The following is a 14,064-nucleotide window of genomic DNA, read 5'->3' on the forward strand; positions in this document are numbered from 1 at the left end:
ATTATAAAAAAAAAAACAAATCTATCCCCAACTTGAAAACTCTGGAAGACATGCTCCTGAGGCTTGACATCTTGCATTTATTGATGTTACTAAAGGTGAAAATGAATCACTGAGGAAAGGTTAAATTATTCACAGTATCAGCTGTTTAAATGGGAAGAATATATAGAAGTTATTACACAGATGTGTAGACTGAAGCAGTACCTGTCCCCTACTTGAAACACTAATGTATTTTGAATAATTCATAACATCTTGATACCAGATATATGTATTGTGATATTACTAGAGTAGGACATGTAAAAACATTAAATGTGAATGAAGAAGATTACTGTTAAGGAAAACAAGTGAAATGCTGTGTAAGCTCCTCTTAAATAGACACCCCTCCCCAGAATGCAGAATCCAAGGCAACATTAATTCATTTATTCTACAAATATTTACTGAGGTCATACTAAACATCAGACACATTTTTGAATATGTTTTATTTGTTCAAAAGTGACTTCGTTTTCAAAAGTCATCTCAGTGTAATTATATAAAACTTAGCCAAATAAGGTGTGAATGCACAAATAACTGCATCATTGTATATTTTGAGATTGACTTGCAAGTGTAACTGGTCACGTGTGTGAGACACTTTCGTTTGCTAATTTTCTGATATTGAAATATTCAGCTTATTGGGGACATGCTTCTCACTTGAAATAGATCGATAAATTAAAAAAAATTTTAATTAAATTTAAAAATTTAATTAAATTAAAAAAATTTTAAATGCTCAATATCACTAATTATCAGAGAAATGCAAATCAAAAACTCCAATGAGTTATCACCTCACACCAGTCAGAATGGCCATCATTCAAAAGTCCACAAATGACAAATGCTGTGGAGAAAAGGGAACCCTCCTACACTGCTGGTGGGAATGCAGTTTGGTGCAGCCACTGTGGAAAACAGTATGGAGACTCCTCAAAAGACTAGGAATAGACCTACCATGTGACCCAGTAATCCCACTCCTGGGCCTATATCCAGAAGGAACCCTACTTCAGAAAGACACCTGTGCCCCAGTGTTCATAGCAGCACTTACAATAGCCAAGACATGGAAACAACCTAAATGTCCATCAACAGATGACTGGATAAAGAAGAAGTGATATATTTATACAATGGAATACTATTCAGCCATAAAACTGACAGCATAATGCCATTTGCAGCAACATGGATGCTCCTGGAGAATGTCATTCTAAGTGAAGTAAGACAGAAAAAGAAAGAAAAATACCACATGAGATCACTCATATGTGGAATCTAAAAAAAAAAAAAAAAAAAAGAACATAAATACAAAACGGAAGCAGACTCATAGACATAGAATAAAAACTTGTGGTTGCCAGGGGGGAGGCGGGTGGGAAGGGACAGACTGGAAGTTCAAATTTGTAGATACTGACAGGCATATGTAGAATAGATAAACAAGATTATAATGTATAGCACAGGGAAATATATACAAGATCTTGTGGTAGCTCACAGTGAAAAAGAGTGTGACAATGAATATATGTATGCTCATGTATAACTGAAAAATTATACTCTCCACTGGAAATAGACATAACATGGTAAACTGACTATAACTCAATAAAAAAAAAGTTAATAAAAATTTGTTTTGTTTTGTTGGAGGCAATTAGCTTTGTTTGTTTGCTTGTTTGTTTGTTTGTTTGTTTTAATGGAGGTATGGGGGATTGAACCAGGACCTCCTGCATGTTAAACATGTGGTCTACCATTGAGCTATACCCTCCCCCTAAAAATATTTTAAAGAGATTACCATGGATTATTTGGCAAGGATGTCAGACAATTTATAAAAGAAAGAGGTAAGACTAGTATTTGTGTATAATGGTCCACCCCCTCTAAACTATAACATTCATGGAAAGATATTTTTGTGAAGCTATTTGAAAGTTGACAAGAAGATGAGAGATAGAACTAGAGTTTGGGTTCCTAACTCCATCACTGCCACCAATCCTCACCACCCAGAAGTGTTTATAAAATGTGTTTATGCGGAGTGGCTTATTTCTAGAGAGACATCTCCTTTCACTAGACTTACTACTTCCAAATAGTAAGGTGCCATTGGACTAGTATAACTGAGATCTGCTTTCTCGTTATCGCCACAAAAATACACTAAGAATTGCTTCAGAAAATACCTCATTTGTCAGTTCCATTATCTAGACATCCTAATGTATTTATTAATGATGAAAGTGTTACTATTGTTTCTCCAAATATATCAGGCAAGTTTCAGTGAGCAGTTGACATAATTCAAATCATTTTGATTTTCTAATGTCCTATTTGCTATTGATTCTAAAATTCCAAGTGAATTAATGAGCTAAAATTCAGTGCATCCGTTAGAGGGAGGGATGTGAAAAGGTGACAGTTCTTCATCTGTAAAAGTGGTGGAAAATGGAATTTAGTCATTTAATGACATAATTTAACCAATGAGAGAATAAAAATATTTATCGTTTCATGTATCAATATGTTATATGTATAATTTTTACTCACCCTTAATATCTCAAATCATTAGACTTAAAAAAATTTATAAAAACTTTAAAAATGATTAAAATTGAGCAACATAAAAAACACTAAAAATATTATAGATGACAAATTTATTAAAGTCACTCCTCTTTCTCTCTAACTTTCTTTCTTCCTTTTGTCTTCTCACTTCCTTCCATCCCCCACCCTTCACTTTTATTCTTGCGGTGAAATCTGAAAAAGATATCCCTGGCCCCCATTACAAAATCCAAAGCTTTCAAACGCAGTCTGACTATATTTCATTTGGTGCTGAGTTTTAATTTCTAGCCAGTGAATACTAAAATTACTTAATTTAATCTTTACCCATGAATTTCTGTTTTCACTTGTGCTGATAAACATGGTGAGCTATTGTCAGTGGAAGCCAGAAATTTTAATACAGTAAAAAATCACCAATTCTCTTATTCTGCCACCTAGTTAATAAAGTCAGCCCTACATATTTCCGAATCGTGAGTCTACTGATCAATATAGGTGAGTGGCAGGTGCCTCATTTATCTCTCAGAGTTCTCCACTAAACTTTCACTCTTGCCTTGATTGACTTACCGTTCTGTTTCTTAAATTCCTGATCTTCATGTTGATACTTCGTCATCGTGGTTTTATGCTTGGGTCTCTCTTAGGAGGTTGGTTTGACTCCAACACTTGTGATCGCATTTCCTATATGTGTAAAGTCATTGTCAGTGTCCAAATTCTGATACGCTGATTGCACTGTATTGTTTCTTCTGTTGGTACCTCGCAGAGGACTTACCTCTCACCACTAATGTTTCTAAAGTAGTGTGATGTATGCAGTTAAGTGGCTTTTCTTTTAAAATAATTATATAACTTAGAGTACTTCTTTTTATTAAATTAGCGAGACCTGGAGAATAGAAAATGATCTATTAGAGATGCAAGTAGTCATTTTTAGTAATGTGCATTATTAATTCATTATTATTGAATATTATACTCTTCTGGTACATATTTAACTTAGTTCAACAAAAACATTTAATTTGGAAGTGAATAATTTATCCAAATTACTTCTAAAGAAAACTAATGATCAGGCTGAGGGATTTTGAACAGGCCTGGTCTTCAACTTTAAAGAAATAATCGTGTGAGACACATAAGATGCCTAATAATTTAGTTGACACGTTAGTGGCTTTCAGCACTGAGGTAATCTATCGTCCCTAACAGGCTCTCCATTTAATGTTGTGTGAACTACCGTGTGATGGTCAATGATCACTACCAGTGGAGCTAAATGCTTTTATAATTAAATCTATGAATGGATTTCTTTGTCTTTCCTGACCAGTTTCCTGCTGTGTGTTTAAACTTGTTGCAGTTTAGAGTACTGTTATAAAAAATGTAAAATATGTAAAAATGAAGTGAAACTGTGCTCTGTAGCAGGGACAGATACGTTTTGGCCAAATAAATAGACATTGAATCATATTCATTTATCTAAGAACATAACTTGCAATGCCAGTTAGAATTCAGGAAAGATAATACCTTTTGAGAAATCTTACATCTTGGCAAAGAATGTAGAAATGCTTATTATATCTCTTTCACTGTATAATCTTTGTGGGTACTCCATGGAAAACGTGATTTGCAGTAGCTGAAAGCATAAATTCAGGAGTTAGAGTGAGTTTAAGTTTTGATTTTTCCATTTACTAGCAACGTGAACTTGGGTTATTTATCATTTGTAAGTCTGTCAAATGGGACAAATATTAGCACCTGTGACACAGAGATATTTTGAAATTGAAATGTGAAGATGTATATGTAGCCTGCCTAGTACAGAGTCTGCCACTTAATAAATATAACTATTATGACCTTTTCCTTATTAAATAAATCTCTTGAACATGAAATTATATTGTGATTTATTTAAGAAAGCAATATAGGTGTACAACTTTTCAAATTCAACCTACAAAGGGAACAGATATTCATAGAAAGTATTTATTTTCTTAAGAAAATTATTTATGTCATGTTTCCTGTCCCACAACGGTCTGTGATGATTCACCAAAAACTGAGTTGTATACAAATATATTAATTTAACTATATATAGTAAAGTCCACAAAATATTTCAGTGTCAGTGCTTTTGCTTAAATCTCCAATTCTCTTTCAAAACTGTAAGACAGATTTATTTACTTTAGCAGAATAACATGAATAGTTGAATGTGTGTAAATCTAAGAAAATGTTTTTTTGCAAAAATTAAAAAATGCAAAATTAATTTTAGTACATGTACATAAATTTGTCATACAAAATCAGTAGTTGATTACCATTTGAACGTTCAACAGTTAAAGCAACTAGCAGCTAGCAGTCTCTTAGAGCAAACAGGTAAATAGTTGTCTATAACTGGCTTTTTCTTCACTTTGTAATCTTAAATGTCCCTTAGGATTTTTTTCTTAATTGAGGAAGGGGCCCAGATTTCTAAAATGTCTACCACAACAGCTGCTGTCTTATGAGATTTAAACTGAAATTACTGTCCCAAACTTATTATGCAATTTGAGGTAATGGACAGAAAGGTGAAAAAGGGAGATTTCCTATATTGTCACAAAATTTCAAAGGTTTGGGGAATGAAAAGTCTGGAAGTATGAACAAAGAACATTTATTAAATATTTATTGACTATTTAGTGTTTATTAAACTATTATTTGGTGATAGGAATTGTCAAAGACAAATGGACAGATTTTTGTTTTTCCTTTCAAGCCAACACAAATACCAGCCTATTAAAACAGAAATGTTTTCAATACATTTGGAAGGAACAAGGGAACAGGCATGCCAATGTGTGGTCTAACCCAGCTTACCCTCCCATTGGCTTATTTATTGGATATTCATGCAAATAAGCTTGAAATGTAGTTGAAGTTTTCATTTTTTCTTCTCTCCACAGCAGTGCCTCTGGTCTGAATCTTGTGTCCTCTCTAATCCACATGGGCCAGAGGTTCTAAACCTAGAAAGATCAAAACATAGCTCTTCCAGCTCTCTGAGTGTTACGTAAATGTGGGGGTCAACATCAGCTTATTTCTTCCCAGGGAATCAGAACGGGAGAGAGGACTTTGGTTTGGGAAGCAGTGGGAAGAGAATTTCACCACCAACCGAGGCATGAGTGCCTGGGCCTTATTGTTCTGAAATTACCTGAACAAGATGGAGGTGATTTATACGGTGTCCAAATGAAATAATGTTTGCCTAGAGTTTTGCTCCAAAAAGTAACACCCTCTATTCTTTCTCTGCTTGCTGTCTATTAATGTAAATTAAAGTCTGTATTGACCACAGAACTTGAGTACTGATTGTCAATGCTGTGTCTCCGTCTATGCGGTTCACAGGTAATGAACGTGTCTCTTTTCTGGACTGGTCTTACTGTTTTATTGGATGCGTCGACTACCATTACGTCTTGTGGTATTTTGAAAAGAGCATCAGCTCTGATCTTAGACTGTTGAAACCTCAGTCCAGTCACTCACCTGTGGCTGGGGTACCACTGACGAGATTCCTATGAGCTTCAGGGTCTCTGTTCATAAAGTAGAGCTATTGAAGGGGTAGTGTGGGCGTGCAGTTGTGACAACCATTCAAATTACTTCTGTGACACAGTGGTGCTTTCTTCATTTTGGGTCCTTGTCCACTCATTGTGCTTTACATTTGAAGCAACATCTGGTACAACTCATTAGGATACTCTTTCTCAATCTCCTTCTATGTCAAACTGGACTTGCCAGTGTTGACGGAACTGCTATTTTGGAAAATCTGCTTGTCTTAGCGTAAAAGTCATACACCTGAGAACACGGGTAATAGAAAGAAAGAACCAGACATCAGTACCAAAGACCTGAGTTTGCATTGCGTGTCTAGAGCCTGATAGGTGTGCAGCTTCTCTGGGCCACAGATCTCTCATTTATAGAATAGGAATAATAACAGTATCTGTCTTGTTATGAGACAAGATGCTATGATGTTATGAGAATCAAATCAGAGACTGTTTAAAAATGCTTCCTAAATTGAAAAGTAGCCTGCAACCAGTCTGTTCTCTTGATTCAGCTGTTTATCATTCAGTGTTTTCATTTCTGTAGAATGATCGAATGTGAGTTATATATATATATATATATATATATTTATCGAAGTACAGTCAGTTTACAATGTTGTGTCATTTTTTTCCAATGTGGGTTATATTTTTCACATTCTTGACGTACTTTCTCATGGTCTCAGAGGGGCTCTTCCAAAACGGCCGGCTGCAGTTAGGAGGGCCGTCTGTTCCCTAGCAACAGTGTTCCCTGAAGGCCCTCTTCAGCAACACCACTTCTGGACACAGGCACGCACTGCACGTCACAGTTTAATAGTTTATCCTCATTCACCAGACACACCTGTGGCATTTCTACGGCTAATCAGAGGAGTGGAAATTCGATGACCACGACTAAAGAGCATTCAAGGGTTAACAATTCTTAAAATTGTTATTAGATATTTGACTTTCCTTCTTTGTCAAGTGTAACAATTTATTTTTTTGAACTGATGTCTCCTTTGTTTATTACAACTACCATTGCTTCTCAAATAAGAGCTAACATCCTTGAATTTCACAAAATTGTGTTTTCGATATTTCTGGCAGATATTCAGCCTTTTAAAATATATTAGTGTAATAATAGTAGTAGTCAAACCACAGAGTTTATTTAAGCTAAAAATAATTACACTTCACAATAGACCTAAAAACAGGCTCATGTTTAATAAATGTGTTAATGGTTATTCTGGTTATGAAAATAAGTTCAAATTGCCTTTAACCTGGGATAGCCTTTAGCTTTTTTAAGTATCAAAGTGAATAGCTCTGCTCATATATAATTTCAGTTTGTTAGGCAAAGAGCCCTCACAAAAGTTCTTTGGTGTTTTTAATACCTGTGGTTCTTAGGATCTGTTGAAGCACATTTTAATCCAAGTGACGATAAAGCATTGACAGTGTGCAGGCATTTGGGGTAATCAGCTATTTCTCAGTAATCAGCCTGAAAATAGTCCTGACAGTTCACATTAGTGCTAATAAGTTTGTGGCTATGCTAGTTGATGGAGGACTAGCTGATTGGTGCTTTGGGATTGTTTTTTGTTCTTTTCCAAAATCTTTGAGGCAATCATAATAGCTGTTTGTAAAATCCGATGTAATACTGGAGACAAATAGCATCTTGAGTTTTGGCATTTGTGCTTTCACATCTTATATTATGGCATTAGCAAGAGAGATATGGTTCCTTAATGCCCAACGTTCAAGATATTAACTTGAGTTTCTAAAAGGAGAAGATAGGTAAAGCTGAAAATCATCTAAAGTCTATTTCCCTTTATTCAAGCCATTATATAACTTTTTAAAAATAAAATCTTATTATGTGTAGAATCCTGTTTTTCACACAGCACTCAAGCAGCATATGTGCAAATTATTTTTCCTGCCACCTACTGTGTTATTATTCCCAGGTGCTACTTCAGAAACAGGGTGGATATAAGAAGTGGAGATTTGAGGAGCGGGAAGACTGAGAGAGAATGATTTCTTTGCAAGCAAATTCTTAGTATATGTTGTACACAACAAACAAACAAACATGGCGACATCGCTATCTCCATGTCTGGAACGTATGCATATAGCTTTCTTCCCAATGAACAGTGCCAAATAAGAGTTTTCACTAGAAACTTCAGTACAAAACAATATGCTATTCAACTAATAACCAGCATTACTTGTTTTTTAGAGAAATGGACAAAAGATTTAACAAAATAATTTATGGCCATAACCATTTGAAAAGATGTGTACTAATATTGTGATTTAGGGAAATACAAACTTAAAAATAGCTAAGTCACCCATAGGATTGATAAAAAATGTAAAATTCTGACAATATCAGGTATTGATGAGGTTTCTGGAAAGTAATTGTTCTCCCACACTGTACTGGGGATGAGATGGCTGTGGCAATGTTAGCAGCTGTAAGCTAACAATGGATTCCCTGTGACCAGCAATTTCAGTTCTGAGTATCTGCAAAGAAGATTAGCTCACATGCCTAAGGAGGCATCAACAAGATGATCTGTAAACAAATTAAATGTTCATCAAAAGGGAAGAGGATAAATAAGATGTGGTACATTTTTGTATGAAGAAACAATCCACCATGAGCAAGATTCAGCAGACATAACCAGCTGCAGAATCAGATCCCTATGAGATGAGAAGTATTGGAATGACAAGATGAAGACTATAAATGAGAGGACTGTGTGGAAAGAGTAAAAGACAGAACTGAGAGTATGATTAAGGAATAAGAGCCTGCTAAAATTCACCAGGTAGATTTTTAAAAAATCTGATGGTATTTCTGTAAATCACAAGAATAGAGTAATGGAAACAAAAGCAACTTATTACAGAATTAAGAATGTAATTGATGTAATGAAAGAGCAGAGGAAACTGTTCAGAATAAAGCTAAAAAAGGAAGAAATGGGAAAAATGAAAGTGAGATGAGAACACATAGATATTAGACACAGCCCAAGGTAAAAGGGTTTCAGGAGATAAAAAGAGATGAAGACCAGAATTACATAAAACAGTAACTGAATTTCATCCCCAGAATTTACTAAAGACACAACAAATCCTCAGAATCAGAAAAGTACACACATCTCAAGCAGGTTAATGGGAAAAAATATCCACACCTAGACAAATTGTAGTAAAACTGAAAGATGTTGCAGACCGAAGGAAGATCTTAAAACCAGCTGGAGAAAAAAGACTGATTACCTAAAAATTGACTGGTAATGTCTCAGAAACAATGGATGCTGAAAGACAATGGTAATAATATTTTTTTGTGTTGAGAGATGGTAATCAGTCATATGTGTAAACTCAGAAAGACTGCCTTTCATGAAAGACACTGGGACAAAGGTGTTGTCATTGTCAGACAGCATGTATTTAGAGACGTCATTACCAACAGTTCCTCCCACTACAGGAACTTTCCATCTTTCTGGGTGTACTTCAGGGAGAAGGAGAATAATTGCAGGAAATAGGTCTAGGATCCAAAAAGGAAACATCAACAAATAAAATGCAAATTGGTGAGTAAACTGAAGAAACATTACTTTTATAAAAATAACACACATATCTAATTTATAGGGTTAAAATCAAGATAGAAGTGAAATCCTGGAAAACAGTATATAAGTTGAGAGTGTGGTGATATTAAACATTTCTAAGCTGCTTGTATGTTTTCTTCAGGAAGAGGGTGAAGATATTGATTATCACTGAACTTTATTTGAAATTAAGTATGTCTGCAAACGTGTCTTGAATAATCACAGAGAACAGAATAAGGAAATGTGAGAAAGCAAAATCCAAGTAAGGCAAGAGGATTGAAGAAAAAAATGGGACAAACAGAAAACAAAAAATTAGGTGATAGAAGTGAATACAAACATGTAAATAATCATAATCATGGTAAGTGATTTCAAATCTCCTAATAAAAGATAACTGTTAAAAACCAACTAAAGTACTTTCTGCAAGAGATGCAACTAGGGCAGGGAAAGGCAGGTTGGACATAAAAGGATGGAAAAACCCACGTCAAGGACAAACCAATTAAAGAAAGTTCTTGTATCATACTAATACTTTACAATACAGATCTTAAGGCAAAAAGTCTTTAAAGGGGAGAAGAGGGGCACTGTATTTCTTTTTAATTCAATACACCCTGAAGATAGTTTCAATTTACATATGCCGAGTGACATAGCTATAAAATACATAAAGCAAAAATTTATGAAACTTCAAGGAGAAATAGATAGACCTACCAGAATAATGGGAGATTGTAATACTTTTCTTAGAAAGAATTAGATCGAAGTATAGAATAAAACAGGAAGGATTTAAGAAGATTTAAACTGGTCCATAAACAGACTTGATCTAATGGGCATACATAAAAATGTACTCCAATCCTGAAGAATAAATATACTTTGTAAATTTTTTAAAAATTTTACAAAAATTGACCACATCCTAAGCTGTAAAGTTATCTGAATGAATTAAAAGATGTAGATAATACACAGCCACATTGACCAAATGCAAATATAGATTAAATCATATTAAATCACCAGTACCTCACATTTTTAAGCCACAGAAATGGAGAAATTTTTATATTCATTAAAAATCTATTACAAAAATGATCTTATAAAATATATTCTTATAAATTATGCTCCTTAAATATTTTAAAAATGTATATATATTTAAAAGGCAAAATTCAAATATTTATAGGTCAAAGAAAAATTAAAAGGGAAATTAGGAAACATTTCATATTGAAAAATAACTTGAAACATTGCTTATCAAAGCATGTATAAAGAAATAATTTATAGAATTAGAGTCTTCTATTAATAATATGCATTATTTTCCTATTAAGAAGAAATGGAGACTGAAAAACAGGGCTAAGAAACCAGTTTAAGAATGTAGGAAAGGAAGAATAGACTAAATCAAAGGAAAATAAGGAAAAGGCAATTTTAAATATAAGAAAAGAAATTAATGAATGGAAAACAAAGATATCCCAGGGAAGATAAATAAAGCAAAGGCTAATTCTTTGAAAAATCTAATAAAATAACTACTGGTAAGATTAGCAAAAAAGAAAATACAAAAAGAAACAGTATTATTAATGAAAAATCTATTTATAGAAACAGAGATATTAAAAACATAACAAAGACAGTAAGTTTGCTAGAAGCACATAAAGTACCACATTAGCTAGTAAAGCAGTAGTAGGAAAGGTGCTAAGTCTTTTTAACCTGCTGAGATGAATTTTTCACAGGGTAAGAAGGATGAAAGTGTATTCAGGCAGGTGACATAGTCAGATTTGGTTTTCTCTGTTGATTTTATTTTATTTTCTATGAATTTGTTTACTGAGGCTACCCGGCAAACGATGCTGCCTGAAAACCTGTACCTGTTATCAGGTACGTGATAAGGTTATTGCTTTTCTTTTTAGATAAGATGAGATGCTTATTTTTCTTTTATGTAAGATAAAATTCCTAGTATTCTAGGTTATTTTTTGGTCACTTTGGATGGTCCAATTCAACCTCCATTCCATGTTCTATTGGAAAAGTTGGAAGGGCAAAAACTACCTTTCTCACATTTGGGTTTTTTTTTTTTTTTTTTGGCAACTAGATTTCTTTTTGAGCATTCGTTTGTACCATTTAGATGCATTCGTATGGGATTTGGAAGGCAGATGTGAAGCAGAGGTCACGAGCCTGACGACCTCAACTGTACCGCTACCTGGATATTCCCAGAAACGTCTGGCTTGCTTGCAACACAACACAGTATCTGTCTCTAGATTCCAGTGCAGCAGGAAGCAATGGTAGCAGTGATGAGGGTTCTTGCTCTTCCTTTCTAAACTCTGAAGCCTCAAGTTACATGTTTTCCTTCTGGGCATGAGAGATGTTCATGGCTGATGCTGTGGGTTCTTGATTTAAATTTGCTTGTGGTGGTGGCTTTAGGGTATCGATCCCATGTTGTTGTTGTTTTTAACTTTTATTTATTCATTTATTTTTTTTGAAGTATAGTCAGTTACAGTGTGTCCATTTCTGGTGTACAGCACAATGTCCCAGTCATGCACATACATACGTATATTCGTTTTCATTAAAGGTTATTACAAGATATTGAATAGAGCTCCCTGTGCTATACAGAAGAAATTCGGTCAATTCCATGTTGTTTTAATAATCATTCAAGAAGTCTTTCCTAGAATCTGCTCCTTAGGCTCTTTCAATGTTTAAATACCTAATTGCCTCATTAAGTCTCTTCTTTCATTAAAGTATAAGGGCTTGTTTCTTGTCCTAAACTTTGACTTAGACAGACTCAGATCCTTTGGATATTTTCCTCTCTATATTATAGAGAATTGCACTTCATAGCCATGGATTTGACAAAAGAATCAGTGACAATATAAGTACCCTTGGTTTGTTTTCTTCACTTGAATCTCTGAGTATTTGTATAGAGATAGCTAATCATTCAAGGTCAACAAACAACACCGATTTCAATTTGACAGATCTCCCCGTCAAGGCAAGTACTGCTACACCTGTAACACAATTTTCCTCTAGCTTTCTCCAGCCAGATATGTGTAGTGCAGTTCAAAGCCACTGCCTGAGAAAAACAGAGGTTAGTGTCAATATATACCCTTATAATTAACCAAATACAATACTGGGAACTTTTTTTGTGACTATTTCTCCATGGAAACATAACTGATTTTTTTTTAAAAAAGCAATGGATCTGATGAAGTTATAGTTCTTCATTTTTGTGCATGATGTGTTTGCTAAATCAGTCAATTTACTCACTACTCCAGTGAGCTGCTTATTCATAATAAGAAGCAGATTTTCACCCTGAGGGATACTTGAATACATTACCAGACCCTTGACCTAACCCATGTATTGCTCCTGGAAAGAATGCCTGGGTGACTGGTGACCATTTATCAAAATCTATATACATGCCATTTGATTTTTGCCTCAGTGATCTCAGGATCTTTAATTTTAGTCAAGCTTGATATAAAATAATCCCAAAAGATTCGAGCAGTCAAGTTCTAGGGCGTAACACCTGCTGTCAGCTATTCTTCCTGCCCAGAAGATATGTTGTGCTTTTCCTGTTTTTTTTACATTAACTTCAAGGGAAGCAGGATGAGAACTGAGTTTTACTAGTTTATCCAATATCTTCCATTTAATATATTACAAATTTAATTCTGTTTCATTTAGAAACTTTCTATCAATAGCTTTCCACTCTGAAGATAAATTTGTTTATGTAGATCTATGAGCTGATTTTAGAATATCTTTGAGTTAGTAGCCAATCTATGACATTCTTCCTCCTTTTGCCATAACATAGGGGTTCAAGACTCAAGGGATGTGAACCAACAAGAATGACTGAATTCTCGTATCAGACTGACACTAAGCAGAGATCTTACCCAGTGGCATGCTTTACTAATGATTTCAAGATTACAAGCAATCAAAAGGCCCGGGTGAAGCAGGAGAGGTGTGTTATATCCTGTGTAACTCCCAGGTCATTCCTTCCAGCCTCAGGTGTACTTCTTCTGGTCTAGAGAAAGAGAGGATGTTTCCAATGAGGTCGGCAGAGGCAACTAACACAGCAGGGAGTGTTAGGGTGTGTAATATCTCCATTTCCACCCCATATAGTACTGAGGCTATGTGTCCTTTTCAGGAAGCCATGACTCACAAATTCATAGCTTGGTGTACCACATGCAATTCTAAGCCAGAGGCAGGGACATCCTGCTAATAGTAGTCCACAGATATTCTCTTTCGAGTGAATGTTATCAGTTTATCTACTAAAAGAATCATTAGCTTGTTTGTAAGTTAACTCGACCATGTTTCCTGTCTTCTCTCTTTCTCTGAGGTATTCTCTTTTGATTGCCACAATCAACGGAGAAATTGATCGCAAGCCAAAACCTTTACTTTTTCCCCAGGGTGGAAATGTGAGTGGCTCCTCTCACTACTATACTTAATAAACTACTTGTAGAACTTCTGCTTCCCACCTCTGCAACTTTGAACTTTTCTGGTTTAGATATCTTAGTTTCCACGATAAACATTGCTTCCACAAGGGAATACTTCCTGATCTCATTTAAATTGGAAATTGAGATACTTGATTACTTTAGGGAGTTACAAATACTGGC

Source organism: Camelus ferus, chromosome 8, assembly GCF_009834535.1.
Source record: "Camelus ferus isolate YT-003-E chromosome 8, BCGSAC_Cfer_1.0, whole genome shotgun sequence".
Taxonomy (NCBI): domain Eukaryota; kingdom Metazoa; phylum Chordata; class Mammalia; order Artiodactyla; family Camelidae; genus Camelus; species Camelus ferus.